Here is a 14,598-nt window from a genome sequence, read left to right on the forward strand (position 1 = left end):
TTATTCCCTGCACAACAAGAGGTGCTGCTTGGACACATTTAGTTTCAGCAATTACAGTTTCAACATCCCCAGTTTTCCATTTCATTTCTGCCTCAACTTTTCTACTCAATCTCTTCCTAGCACAGGTTTGGGTGAGTTTGGCAAAGAGACCAACTGAGGAATTCCCCAATGTTTAACCCCTGTCACACCAATCCCCTTAACACTGCCAGTCCTTAATTCTCCCTCTACTGGGTTAAGGACTGAGGAAGTTGGACCTGTGTCTGACCAGGACAAGTGCAAACCAAATGCTGGGGACTGGAACACACACCTGGCACTCCTGCAGCTCTTACCATTACATTCCAGAGAAACCAGCCAATTGTACCACCACTGCTCATTTCTTCTGTGCCACAGCAACATCATTCCAGGCCTCTCACTGCCAACCCTATGCTTCTCCCAGCAGCTCCAGTGGCACCAAAACTTGTCCTGAAGGCACAAAGGCTCCTTTTGGGAGCACCATGACCCACCCAGACTGTAGCACTGGAATTCCATCTCCTGGACAAGCTGGGAGAAGCAGGGAAGAAAAACAAGGACCTTACAGGTCAATTGGGGGCACCTCTTCATCCAACAGCAGCTCCAAGAAAGGTACTGAGTCAACACTTCACCAAAGACACAGGAAAACAAGTGCCAACACCTCGACAATCATTTCAGTTTTCAACTGATAAAGCAACACTGAAGAAAAGCTTTTCAGACACTTGGGAAGAGTCCATCCCACTTTAACCAGTGTGTGGGACTCATTCCCAGCCTCCTGAGGTTCATTTCCCACCTCACTCAGGGCTGCAGTACACCTGGTTCTACACACACACACAGGGAGCTGCTGCTCCTGCATTCCAGTCTCCTGGTTCCCCTTGCAACTCCTCCAGCTGTTTGCCCAGCTCTCCAGTGCCCATTCCTTTGCCCACTGCACTTGTTCACAGCCCCAGGGCTCCCAGGGCCACCCTGGGCTCTCCCCTGCCCTGACACTCAGGGCCCTTTCCCAGCCCCGACTCCATCCAGCACTGACCCAGCTGCTGCACCTGCAATTCTCCTGCTCCTGCCCTCCCTCTGCCTGCAAAACACCCCTGCCAGCTCCTGCACCCCACCTCTTACCTCCCAGCAAAGCAGAGCTGCATCCTCCTGGATCCTCCAGCTGGATGCTGCTGGCTCTGGGCAGCTCCCACCCTTCAGCAGGGGATGCCAAAGGCAGCTCTGGGGACTGGCCCGAGGGCAGGGACACCCACTCTGGCTCACACCAACACTCAGCCAGCTCAGGCCTGGGCTCTTCTGCCTGCAGGGCAACAAACAGCCAAGCAGGGACACTGGGACACTCCAAGGAAACAGGCAAAACAAACTCAGCAGCCTGGCACACCACAGCCCCCAGACCTGCCCAGGCTCCAGCTGCTGCACAGACCTGTGGCCACACAGGACCCAAACCCACCCCCAGCACAGACAACCCTGGGCAGGTCAAGCTGCTCATTCCCAAACACAACCAAACATCCAGTGCCACTGTCTGCCAGCCCCTGCTCCCAGCAATCCATCATCTTTCCCATTTCCTTTCTTTACAGGTCCTTCCATTCACATTCTACTATCAAACCATGATCAGCAAATTTAGCTGTTACTGCAACCAATCCAGCTTGGCTTCCTAATTTTAAAGGATACTGGGTTTGCCTTACCAGGAGAGACTCTGGCTTAGGGGTAATTCTTACAGCTTCTGTCCTTGTCCATTTTCTTGGAATTCCACTGGCCCACACCACAGGAACAACTGCAGCTGCCACTTCAGTCGGGACCTTGCTGCTGACAGGAGTTATTATCCCTCTGTAAACACCAAACTGCTTCAATACAAACAATCCAGTGGACACTACAACTCCTTGGCACTTTCAGAGGAACCAGTGCAAGTCAGTTCCTAAGTTACACAAGCTTTTCTTCTCAAGTTGTAATTAATTAAGATATCAAAACAACAACAACTGTGAGATAAGAGATCCCCCCTAATGGTTCTACTTTTAGGGAAACAAAAACCCAAACCCCCATCCCCAGTACTACAATAGCTCAGGCTCCCAGAAAGGCCCAGGGGCTGGGCTGGGGCTTTGGCTGCCCTGGAGCACAGGCAGGAACACGATGTCACCACCCCACAGCCACAGCTGAGAACCCAAAGAGCAGCCACACCAGCAGCTCCTGCCAGCCCTGCTGGGCTGGGCCTTGGGGAGGAAGGGCACTGACCTTTCTTCCTGCCTAGGAGCAAAGAGCCTCCTTGCTGAGCACTTCTCCTGCCAAGGGCATCAGCTCAGATGGGAAGTTCATAAAGTGCAACTTCTTGGAATGAGAAAGATACTTGTTCCCAGGACAATCTCTTTCCAACTGAACTCAGAAGTACACACTAGAAGTTCAGGTGTTGTCTAAAATTTCTTACAAGAACCTCTGAGACAAAACTGGTGAGTTTCAGAAGCCAGGCAATCTTGTATTCCTATGCTCTTGAATCATTCCAGCCCACCAGGTGTCCTGGCAATCAGTTCCCAAAGGGCACACAGAGCTATCTCCACTGCAGATGATGGGAGGGGTCAGGATTACAGAAGGATTCATTTTCCTTCCCTGCATTCCTGTTCAATATTCAGGACATTCTCCAACACTTATTACCATACACACCTACCCTTACAAGGTTTCCAAGGGGCTTCACCGAGGGCCTTCCCAGGTCTGCTCTGTCTGGAGCCCTCAAAGTCCTCAGTGCCTGCCTGAGGAACCTCAACACAACTCACCTGCTTACACAGCAACTTGCTGCTGCTTGGCTCATGCCTCACTTCCCTTCTTCCTTCTTTCTTCACCTCCCTTGCTTGGTCCCTTTCAATCCCTTGGCTCAGCTCTCTGCACTTTCCAGGCTACATCCCACTGCAAAAAGGATCAGCTCTTGTTACATCTCAACACTCAGAGAGCATTCCCCCTTTATTCTTGACACTTGGCCATCAGGTCAGTGTCTCATTATTTAAAGCAGAGTTTGACTCCTCAGTGACAACAACAGCTACAGCCCTGAATCCTAACACAGGCTGAGACACAAACACGGATGGGAACTCTGAAGGATCCACTTTGTCCTGCTCACCAATCAAAAGGAGCTTTCTGAACTAAAGAAGAAGAAAGCCCAGGTCCTTTTTCTGCAATGTCAGCTGCTATAAATGTGACCCACAAGACCTGGAAAGGTCCTTCCCACTTCACCTGCAGGGCTGGCAGTGCCACCACTGGACACGGACCCAGTGGCTGGGCAGGAACGGAGGGGCTGGGGTGTCCAATCCATCGGCCCAGGCGGCACCAGGAGTTCCTGGAGTTCCTGAGGGGAGAGCCTCAAGACAACAAAGGATTAGGAAAAAGATCATTTTAAACTTTAATATGTGTATCTCCTGGAAGATGGGGAGTTGGACAAAGCCTACTGGTGCAACAAGGACACACTCAAGGCTATCTATTCAAAGGATCTACCACCACTCAAAACTATCACTGTTCTTCTTTCAGGGGGAACTCAGGAAACTCTGTTGGCCAAGAGCCTCCTGGAGGATTTCCAGCTTTTGGGGCTCCCTTTTAACTATTTTTCCCATCACTGTAGCTAGGACTATCACCTGCCCTACAGGGGGAACAGCCCACACAGTTCACTTGCAGGGATGCCATTAACTCAAAGTCCCTTCTCAGGGGGGTCACTGCACACCTTGGCCTTTGTTTGCCCTCCCCACCAAAGATGCTTCCAACAGTTCTGAGACATCTGGCAGACCCAGAGCTCTCCTCAGGGAATGCTTTAGCTGCTTAAAGTCTGCCCTTGCACCATCTAGCCAAGGCAGCAAATGCTTACAGGCTGTCGGAAAAGTTGGCAGAACAGTCTTACCACACATCCAGAGGGAGCAATCCAGAGTCCACCCCGTCCTACCATTCCCAGCAAGGCAGTTCATGGGCTGTCTGGGGCTCAGGAGGAGTCAGGGAGCTTCTTTTCTTCCTTCCCGCTTTCTGGATTTTCTCCTGCCAAAGCAAAGGTTTCTTGGCTTTCCTTGCTCAAGCAGATGCAGCAAAGGCCATCTTTGCAATCCAGTACTGGAAACTGCTCGAGGTTGTCATTCAAGGTGCTTCTCTCAGGTCCCGCACTAATAAATCATCTTGGCCATTGGTTTTCTTGGCAGGTTCTTGCATTCACGTCCTACAAGCAAACCAGGATGAGAAAATTTAGCTGTTACTGCAACCAATTCAAGCTGGCATTCTGATTTTAAAGAATACTGGCTTTGCCTTACCCATATAGATCCCACATCAGGGGTAATACCCACAGGTTCTGCCCTCTCCCACTCTCCTGCAATTCCACTGGCCCACACCACAGGAACAACTGCAGCTGCCACTTCAGTTGGGACCTTGCTGCTGACAGGAGTTATTCCCTGCACAACAAGAGCTGCTGCTTGGACACATTTAGTTCCAGCAATTACAGTTTCATTATCACCAGTTTTCCATTTCATTTCTGCCTCAACTTTTCCACTCAATCTCTTCCTAACACAGGTTTGGGTGAGTCTGGCAAATAGACCAACTGAGGAATTCCCCAATGTTTTCCCAGTTTAACCCCTGGCACACCAATCACCTTAACACTGCCAGTCCTTCATTCCCTCTTTGTTGTGATAAGGACTGAGGAAGTTGGACCTGTGTCTGACCAGGACACGTGCAAACCAAATGCTGGGGACTGGAACACACACCGGGCACTCCTGCAGCTCTTACCATTACATTCAAGAGAAAACAGCCAATTGCACCATCACTGCTCATTTCTTAATCCCAATCCCACACTGCTTTGGCACTTGGAGCACCACTTTTAGAACCCAATTACAGTCCATTAGGGAGCTCCATGTCTAGCAGGGACAGCTACCCCTGGGATACTCTCAGGAATGCCTGAATCCATTGTAGGGACCTTGCTTTGAGCTCCCCAGGGCCGGGCACCCCGAGGATCTCCCCGAATAATCCTTTCGGTGCGCGCTGGAGTCCTCGGGGTGCCCCAACCCGGGGGCACCAACAGCACTATCCCTCCAGGGGGCCCAATTTGGTCCTAAAATGCAGGGGGATCTTGCCTGTGTCCCAGACTGGTCCGGGGATCTGAGGCCCTTCCCGAGAAAATCTCGGTGCCGGCGTGAAGGGCCAGAGATCCCTTGGAGCCACGGGAGAGCAGGCACAGAGTCCCTCCTGGGGGGCCAATTTTCCTGTCTGAAATCAGCTCTTCAAAGAAACTTCTAAGACTCGGTGAGTTTTAGAAGCCAGGCATTCCTACACACTATGAGATATTTTAAAAGCTTACTGAGTGAAAAAACAAAGCTTTTATCAGTGACATCTGATCTCCCACAGACAGCTCCTTTCTCCTTTCAGTACAAAATTATTTTCATGGAATCGCTTAACAGGAAGTGCCCAGGAACCCCAGACTGTGCTTTCCAGAATAGAAAATAAACAGAGGGAAGGAGCTTTGCACAAGTGTAACATACTCCAGAACACACCTGACTTTAGTTTTACTCTTTATGTTCAAATATAGCAGAAGACAAAAACTCCAGCAGGAGAGCTGGCACATTACCCATGGTACCCTGAAAGTCCCCCTTAAGGGACCTGGAGAAAAATCGCAGTTGTGCGAGTCCCTTTTGCCTGCAGATGCCTGGGGATCCTCTCCATCCACCTCGTGCTCTCCCAACAGCAGAAAGGGGAACCTCAGGGACACGGTGGCACTCGACATCCTGCTGAGAGAACAAGGAAACCTTTAGCATAAAGGGGAGTTGGAATCTAAAACTTCCTTTCCTGGGAAAGGAAGCTTGTGAAGCTTTGTGAAGCCTGCAACCAAGAGGGGGAAAATTTGCATCTCCTTTGGTGCAGGTGTCAACAGAGGCCAACAGAGCTTCCACCTTTTTCAGACAACCAGCCCCGCAGTCCTGCCACGGCTCCCCCGGGGTCACCCGGCAGGTAAGGACCTTACCCGGCCCCCGCTGCCCAGCACAAGGCGCCCCTAAACGCCCCCCGGCTCCCCCGGTCCATAACCCGGCGGCCAAGGCGCTCTCCCCTCCGCAGCCCGGGCAGCAGCGGGGCCGCGCCCTCAGCCCTCACACACAACCGACCGCACCCGCCCCGCCGGCCCTTTATACCGCGGGCCGCCAGCGCTGCCCAATCAGCGCTCGAGCGCCGCCGCCCAATCCCAGCCCGCCTGGCCCTGCGGCCCCGCCCCGCCCGCTCAGCTGAGGGAGATCGGGAACTGGGGACAGGAACCTGCTGCTGGGGGAGAGCCTGGAGATGGAATTGCACACGGGCACCTGAAGCCCAGGCGATTTGCTTGCCTTGGCAAGGCCCTGTCACAGGAAATCTTGCTCCCAGTCACAGGAAATCTCTGTTTCCCTGCCCATCCCTGGAGACAGGTGGCCCCTAAAATGCCCGGCAATCAGGAAGCACAGGCTGGAGGAGCTGGCAGGACCCAGTGGCCGTGTGTGCTGTGTGACACCGTGTCCTGCAGCCCCACGGACCTGCACAGCAGGGACAGGTCCTGGCAGCGTTTCAGTGCCGAGGCCAAAGCTGGGGCTCAGGGACAGCTGGGGCACGTGGCAGCTCTGGGAATCTCTGCCATGGATGGCTGGGCATTCCAGGACTGCCTGCTGGGCAAAGGAGCTTCTCCGCAGACTGTGGAACCAACAGGTCTCATGGACTGTAAGAAGCCAGAACTGCTGCAGGACTGGAGAGGAATCTGGGTCAGAAGAGACAGTTCAAGGTCTCTAAGTCTGACCTCCTGCTCAGGCCACAGTCACCAATGGGATCGCACCGGGCTGCTCAGGGAGGGATCCAGTCATGTTTTGAAACATTCCACGGATGGGGATACAACAACCTCCCCAGGCAACCCGTTCCATGAGCGACTGTCCTGACAAAATACCTCCCCTCCTATGCGGTTGGCAGCAACAGCTGGGCTGGCAGGAGCAGAACCTCCCTGCTGGGCCATTCCCCAGCAGCCCAAGTGCCCTGCACGGGGCTTGGTGCGGAGGCCTGGGCGGCTCGTTCCTCCAGCTGGGCATTTTAGGAGCTGCCCTTGCCCCGTCACTGCCAAGTCCCTCTGGCAGTGGTGCAGCTCCTCAGCTGGAGTGCCTCTGAGGGACCCCCGGCCACGTTTCCCAGCAGCTGAAGGAAGGGAGGGTCACCCCCCAAGCTGGGCTGCCTTTCTCTCGCTGCCTTTTCCCCACCTTTACACTGCAGTGACAAGAGCTGCACTTTCCCAGGGAACGGGGCAGTGACAGGGCAGAGCAGCAGGCAGGAACCCCCTTCTTTTCTGCAGGCCAGTGACTAACTGTGTGTGAAGGGACAGTGACTCTGGTACCAACTCCACCTCCCACTTCTTGTCACAGATCGATCTGAGGCACTTGTCAGGTCAATACCTGCTCTTTTCAGGAGCACCAGGCTTCTGGTCAGTGTCCTCATTGTAGCCCACGAATCCCTCTAGGTGTTAAATCAGCCTCTCTGTCCTGATTCTTCTCATGAAGAATTAGCATTTAATGAGATCTACAAATTATCCTGAGAGGGTCTATGTTACAAGCTCAGTTTGGCAGTGTTGCTATCCTGGAAAGTGTGGAACAGTGACTGTCAGTTCTCCTTATGCTGCTCTTAAACACCATCCCTACATTCCCAGGAGAACTCTGGAGGGAGAGACAGAATGTTTAAAACATGAAACCCCGGCATCGCAATTGTTATTTCTAAGGATGTGTTTCTATCTGATACAGTTGTTGGGGTGATTACTCTGGAGAGTGTTTTGTACCTCAGGCAGTAAGTCTGGTGTATCAGCCTCCTCGTGAGCAGGAACCAGCACATTCCCCAAAGGAATGTTATGTCAGACTCTGTCAAACACAGCACGGAGGTGAGCAGGAGTGGTGCTTGTGCACAGCTGAAGTGAAGCACCCTTGGATTCGAACTGCTCTGGGAGACCTTTGTTGAGATGGGTATTTCTGCACAGCTTCTTGTGCCATGTTGAATTTAGAGATGAGCTGATAAAGGCAGTGACACTGTTCTGTCATCACTGAGCTTTTGAGGATTTCAAACCCCTTACTCTTAAGTCCAGGGGCTCGTTCCCGGGGGTCCGTGCTCGGGGGTTTGTTCCCGGGGCTCGTTGCCGGGTCCCGCCCGTGCCCGCTGCGGGTCCTGGCCGGTGCCGCCTCTCGCCCGGCAGGCGGAGTGGGGGCCCCGCGGCGGGAGGACCGAGGTGGGATTGGGGCTGGGACCCCCCCAGGGAACGGGACACGGTCCCGCTCGGGCCGAGGGAGCCGGGGCTGTGCCTTGGCACGGGAGAGCGGTGACCCCGGTGGGCACGGCCGGGACTGCAGCCCCGGGGCGCGACCCAAAAGCGGCGGATGGACCCCAAAGCACGGCTGGGATGCGAGAGTGTGTCGTGGGTGGCCATAACCACTTGTCCCTCCCGCAGTCCTCGGCCCTGTCGGTCAAGTCCTGCAGTGCGGACTCGCCGTTCCCGGTAGCCGGAGAGGGCTCCCAGCCCCGGGCAGCCCCAACGCCCCTAAATCCCGCAGCTCCTGCTCCCGATCCCGGGGTGCCGGGTCTCCTCGTCCCGCCCCTGCCGCAGGTATCTGTACGAGTACGGCAGCAGCTACAGCCAGGCGCCTCTGCCTGTGCTCCTGGGCTCCACCAGGACCTTCCTCTCCATGGTCTCCACCTGCTGCATCTCCCCTGCACCCACCGCCTGCTTCCTGAAGGAGGTGACACCCCTGGCACCAGTGGGCTCATCTCCGTGCTGCTCCTTGGCAATCCAGGCGAACCAATGACGCCTGCTTCCAAATTGCCAGCCACTCCCCCATACCACCACAGTGATCCTCAGATCTCAATTCAGTCAGACAAGACTCGACACATAAGGAGCGAAAATGGACATGAACTCTCCCATAAATGCATAAAGCTACTTTATTTTCAGTATACATTTCATTTTGAAAAATATAAATGCTAAAATATCTCATCATCTTCATCTTTTGATTCCATAAAAGTCACAATAGAAAGCTTCATAAAACTGTAAAATACTATAATGTTATAAGGAATTTCATGGTTTATATTACTGGAAAAAAAAATCACTTTAATAATATTTGAAACGTTTTCTGCTTGGTCCTGCTGCATTGCCGGGTCTGGGGCCGAGAAGCTGAGTAGCCAAGCTTTCGGGTAAATTCTACAGATGACGGTGTGGGATGCAGGAGGATGCGGATCACATCCCGTCTCCTTCACAGCAAAGATTACTCATAAAAAATAAAACCCATAAAACCAACATAACCCTAAAACAGCCAGATGCTTCGGAGCAGAAGGTGTTAATGGAACCGATCCAGCCCTGTGCCACGTCCTGGAGATTGTGGTGTGGTGGGTTTGGTTTTTTGTAAAAATCACATTATATATGGTACAATACATTTTTTACAGAAAGCCTGGCATCGAGAAATAAGAGGTAGAACTTTTAGATACTTCTGTATCTAAAACCCACAGAGCAATGCTCCGTGTTGCCCAAGGCCTCTCTATGCCACCAAAAGGAAAGGGACTTGGGTCCCAGCTCTTAAACCCGAAGGAGAATTTAAGGATTTATCACCTAGGGGTTTAGGTCCTACTCCCAGGAATTACCAGTCTGGCAGCAGCACTAATTTATTGCTCTGATTTGTATTTCTCCCTTCCCAACTCACAACAAAACAGTATAGGACACCCTTAGTATATTAAAAAGTCAGCCCAAAGGCAAAAAAGCCAAGGTCAGCTGTGATTCCTCACTTAAAAGAGGAAAATGTAAAGTGGGAATGACTGAAAATAAAGATTACAATCAGCATTTATGGATATTAACATGAGAAATTAAAACCAAGAGAAGAGCACAAAAGCAAATCATCTGAGAAGGGAAATAAGTTAATGACCAACTGATCCCTGCCTGGGCAGCTTAATGACACAAATAATTAATTACTCTGTTAAGTGCTGATCTTTTTTGCAACTGCTTGGCACCTAAGGAAACAAACAGTGACAGGACAGCGCTGCAAATCCAGAACACCAGACTCAGAGGAAAAAAATAAATCCCACCATCAGCAGGTTAACACCAAGGGGGAGGGGAGGGGAGTGGAGGGGAGTGGAGGGGAGAAAAGCACTTAAGCTGGAGGCACCAGAAGGAACAACATTGATTTTGTAACCAGCAAAGGAAAAAAAACCCAAAACAAAACAAAAAGCTCACAAAAGCAAAATCTGTCATAAAGCAGAGGCCTGGAAATTAAAAAAGAGAGGAAAAAAAATAGAACAAGAAAAAGTACTTCTCAAGTAAAAGGAAAGATTAAAAAATTAAAAAAAAATCACTCTGAATATATAGATATATATTTGTAGTGCAAGTCAGAGTCAAGCAGGCATGGGAGAGGTTAGTTCTACTCACTGTCAGCAGGTTTGCTATCACTTAGGAAAGGTTCCTGCTCCATGATGTCCATTGGTATTTTAATCCTTGGGACTTTTTCTGAATAGGGGCAGTCAGACTGTGAAAGAAACGTGTAAAAGCTCTTAGAACATTCCCACTGCTCTCTCACACATTAAAATTATCATCTCCCACACATTAAAATTATCCTTCACATAGTTTCTGTAGGAACGGGGAAAAGAAAAGAAGGAAAAAGAGAAAAGCATTGTCCAGCTTAGTTTTAGTTGCCTGCTGGATTCCACTGGTTCCCCACTGCACCCCACTTCCCCTTGTCCTTCACACTCCAAAAGTAAAACAGACTGAAAGGATAATCTTGTGGAATTGTAAATTAACACAGATCTTCCCCTTTCCCACCCCACCAGCTTTTAAGACACCATCCCGTTCTGCTTGGAGTCGGCTGCAGGAAATACAGACAGAAAACGGATCTGTGGGCAGACACAGCAGGGCACTGGCTGCTGGGAAAGCTCATCCAAACCCTTTATCCTACTGGCATTTCTGTAAAACCCCTTAGTTGTTCCCAGTTGCTCTATGAGGGCAGAGGTTCCGTGTGCTGGGCTGGTTCAGCAACTCCTCTTTAATTGGGGTAAAGCTCAGCCTCCGTTACACCTCTAGTTCATCAATTCCAGGACCCTTGGAGGGATTCAGGATCCCTGGCCTGGCAGGACAAACAGCAACCAGGTCAGGAAGAGGCAAAGGGAAAAGCTGGGGGACCAGCAGGGCTTACACCCCACTGCCTTCTGTCACCCCCCTGCTTCTGCTTAGCAGACGGGACTTGGAATTATTCTGCTTTTTTAAAAATAAAGGGAACTTCTCATAGCCAAGGAAAGGCTGATATTGCCTAACTTGGCAAAGGCAGGAAGGTGGGATTTGCAAGAAACATTGGGACAGCAGCCCTGTGCCCCAGGACAGAAAGCCTGTGAGCTTTGGCTTTCAGGTGCAGTGTGTGGCGCAGCCTGGGCACTCTGTGGGGAGTAAGTGGTCTGTTTCCTGGTATTCGAGCAAGCCACATCAGCTCATCTGCACCTAAGGACCTTGTGAGGTAACCAGGAGACGAGTTGAGGTTCTTCCTCGGAGATTTTTACTTCGTGGAGGAGCTCCTTTCAGTTCAGCGCAGGTGAACGGAGCTGCACTGCAAGCTCTAATCATCTCCTCATTAAATGCAGCTGAGGGCGTTTGTGGGGGATATAAACTGCGGGGAGAAACTGCTCTGAGCTCAGCCCGGCTCAGCCCAGTTGCCTTGAGAGGCATAATCAGCTGAGCGGGGGGTGGAGTCCAGGTGGTTTCTGGGTGATAGAAATTGGAGCAGGCAAAGAGGAGTGTGCCATGTTAGTAAGGCAGGGCACTTGGAGCAGCAGGTCGTCCGGGCAGAGGGAGTAAAAGAGAAGAACCACTCTCCCTCCCAGCTGTCTTTGGAGGCCTATGAGGTAGGTCTGCGGCTAATGGTTTTTCTGGAATAGGACTGAGAGTTTAAGTGGAGCACTTCATCAGTAGACGGGGTGCAGTTCAATAATGGAAAGAAAAGCTTTGCCGTGTGTCTCTCAAGTTCAGCTAATGGCCCACTTTTGGTATAAGGTGGGCAGGCAGGGCTTTCTGTGCTGGCACCTTTTCCCTGCGAGGAATCCTCATTTGGGTCGGGTTTGGGGAGGTGTTACAATCTGCTAAAATATTGCAGAAAGAATTTTTATATTCGAATGTTCCCTTGAGCAAAATTAAAACTCATACAAGTTAACTGTTGATGCCAAAACTGCTTTTATTAATTGCTAAGAGATGCAAAGAGGAAGAGGAAAAAATCAGAAAAGGTTAGAAAATGATAAGATTGCTTTTTAGAAGCGCAGAAAAAGATTACCACCGAAAAACTACCTATTCGTCTGAGCTGACTTGGGGGGGGGGGGGGGGGGGAGAGAGAGAGAAAGAAGCAGCTTTCGGCTTTTTTTTTTCTCTCTGGCTCCGCCGCCGCTATTCGGTGATGTTATCTCTTTAGCTGCAGGGGGTCTGGAATGCAGCCGGGATGTGGCTTCTCCCCAGCTCACGCCGTCACTCAGCCCGGCCCAGTCTCAGGCTTGTGCAGAGGTCTCGGTCCTGCCGTCCCTCTCAGAAATGGGCTTAGGGTGGAAAACTCACCCAGAGTAGCACGGAGGGTCCCGGTGCAATTCCGGACGGCAGAGGTTCAGTCTCTGGTGACGGGCAGGCAGTTTTACGGCGGCGGAAGAAAAGAAAAGGTGAGGGCGAGGCAGAGACAAGATTTTTCAGCTGGTATAGCCAAAATCTCTTGCTCATTCCTCTTTCCCTGGTTTTCCCAAATTTCTCTTCAGCTTTTATAGTGTTTAAGGAGGTAGCCTGTGGTGTTTTGGCACCTAGCCCTGTTCAGATGTTGGCAGAGATGTGATAAGGCTGGACAATCCCAGGATCCTTTGGCAGGAAAACTCCCGTGGGAAGACTGTGGTGAGAAGTTCTGGTGAAAAACTGACACAGGAGTTTTGGTAGGACGATTTTGACAGGCAGAAACACTGGCGAAACATCCTTTTTGGCATTTGAATATTATCTCTCTGTTACACGGGACAGGAGCCCTGTTTCCCGGGACAGAAAGCTTGTGAGGTTTGGCTTTCAGATGCAGTGTGTGGCACAGCCTGGGCACTCTGTGGGCAGGCAGGGCTTTCTATGCTGGCACCTATTCACAGAGAGGAATCCTCATTGGGATCGGGTTTGGGGGGGGCTCCCAAAACTGCGGATTGGGGCTGACCAAAGGGAGGACAGCAGCCCTGTTTCCCGGGACAGAAAGCTTGTGAGGTTTGGCTTTCAGGTGCGTTGTGTGGAGCAGCCTGGGCACTGTGTGGGCAGGCAGGGCTTTCTGTGCTGGCACCTTTTCCCTGCGAGGAATCCTCATTTGGATCGGGTTTTGGGGGGGCTGCTAAAATGGCGGGGCGGGGGTGACCAAAGGGGGGACAGCAGCCCTGTTTCCCGGGACAGAAAGCTTGTGAGGTTTGGCTTTCAGGTGCAGTGTGTGGCACAGCCTGGGCACTCTGTGGGCAGGCAGGGCTTTCTGTGCTGGCACCTTTTCCCTGCGAGGAATCGTCATTTGGATCGGGTTTGGATCGGGTGGCCGGCAGTGGTGGGCGGGGCTGACCAAAGGGGGGACAGCAGCCCTGTTTCCAGGGACAGAAAGCTTGTGAGGTTTGGCTTTCAGGTGCAGTGTGTGGCGCAGCCTGGGGTGTCCGTGGGCAGGCAGGGCTTTCTGTGCTGGCACCTTTTCCCTGCGAGGAATCCTCATTTGGATCGGGTTTGGATCGGGTGGCCGGCAATGGCGGGGCGGGGGTGACCAAAGGGGGGACAGCAGCCCTGTTTCCCGGGACAGAAAGCTTGTGAGGTTTGGCTTTCAGGTGCAGTGTGTGGCACAGCCTGGGCACTCTGTGGGCAGGCAGGGCTTTCTGTGCTGGCACCTTTTCCCTGCGAGGAATCCTCATTTGGATCGAGTTTTGGGGGGGCTGCTAAAATGGCGGGGCGGGGGTGACCAAAGGGGGGACAGCAGCCCTGTTTCCCGGGACAGAAAGCTTGTGAGGTTTGGCTTTCAGGTGCAGTGTGTGGCGCAGCCTGGGGTGTCCGTGGGCAGGCAGGGCTTTCTGTGCTGGCACCTTTTCCCTGCGAGGAATCCTCATTTGGATCGGGTTTTGGGGGGGCTGCTAAAATGGGGGGGCAAGGGTGACCAAAGGGGGGACAGCAGCCCTGTTTCCCGGGACAGAAAGCTTGTGAGGTTGGCTTTCAGGTGCAGTGTGTGGCACAGCCTGGGCACTCTGTGGGCAGGCAGGGCTTTCTGTGCTGGCACCTTTTCCCTGCGAGGAATCCTCATTTGGATCGGGTTTGGATCGGGTGGCCGGCAGTGGTGGGCGGGGCTGGCCAAAGGGGGGACAGCAGCCCTGTTTCCCGGGACAGAAAGCTTGTGAGGTTTGGCTTTCAGGTGCAGTGTGTGGCACAGCCTGGGCACTCTGTGGGCAGGCAGGGCTTTCTGTGCTGGCACCTTTTCCCTGCGAGGAATCCTCGTTTGGATCGGGTGGCCGGCAATGGCGGGGCGGGGGTGACCAAAGGGGGGACAGCAGCCCTGTTTCCCGGGACAGAAAGCTTGTGAGGTTTGGCTTTCAGGTGCAGTGTGTGGCACAGCCTGGGCACTCTGT

General features: G+C 52.4%; 2 long non-coding RNA genes across 2 annotated transcripts; both read right to left on the reverse strand.

Moving 5' to 3' along the window:
* Positions 1-200: 200 nt before the first annotated feature.
* Positions 201-2,159, reverse strand: LOC135408372 (uncharacterized). Its single transcript, XR_010427555.1, has 3 exons — positions 1,689-2,159; positions 1,126-1,303; positions 201-540 (listed from the first exon to the last, which is right to left on the reverse strand). It is a non-coding gene; the product is annotated as an uncharacterized LOC135408372 (long non-coding RNA).
* Positions 2,160-2,450: 291 nt separating this feature from the next.
* Positions 2,451-3,963, reverse strand: LOC135408373 (uncharacterized). The gene is made up of 3 exons (XR_010427556.1): positions 3,872-3,963; positions 3,217-3,341; positions 2,451-2,895 (listed from the first exon to the last, which is right to left on the reverse strand). It is a non-coding gene; the product is annotated as an uncharacterized LOC135408373 (long non-coding RNA).
* Positions 3,964-14,598: the final 10,635 nt, after the last annotated feature.

The sequence above is a fragment of the Pseudopipra pipra genome, unplaced genomic scaffold (assembly GCF_036250125.1).
Source record: "Pseudopipra pipra isolate bDixPip1 unplaced genomic scaffold, bDixPip1.hap1 HAP1_SCAFFOLD_381, whole genome shotgun sequence".
Taxonomy (NCBI): Eukaryota; Metazoa; Chordata; class Aves; order Passeriformes; family Pipridae; genus Pseudopipra; species Pseudopipra pipra.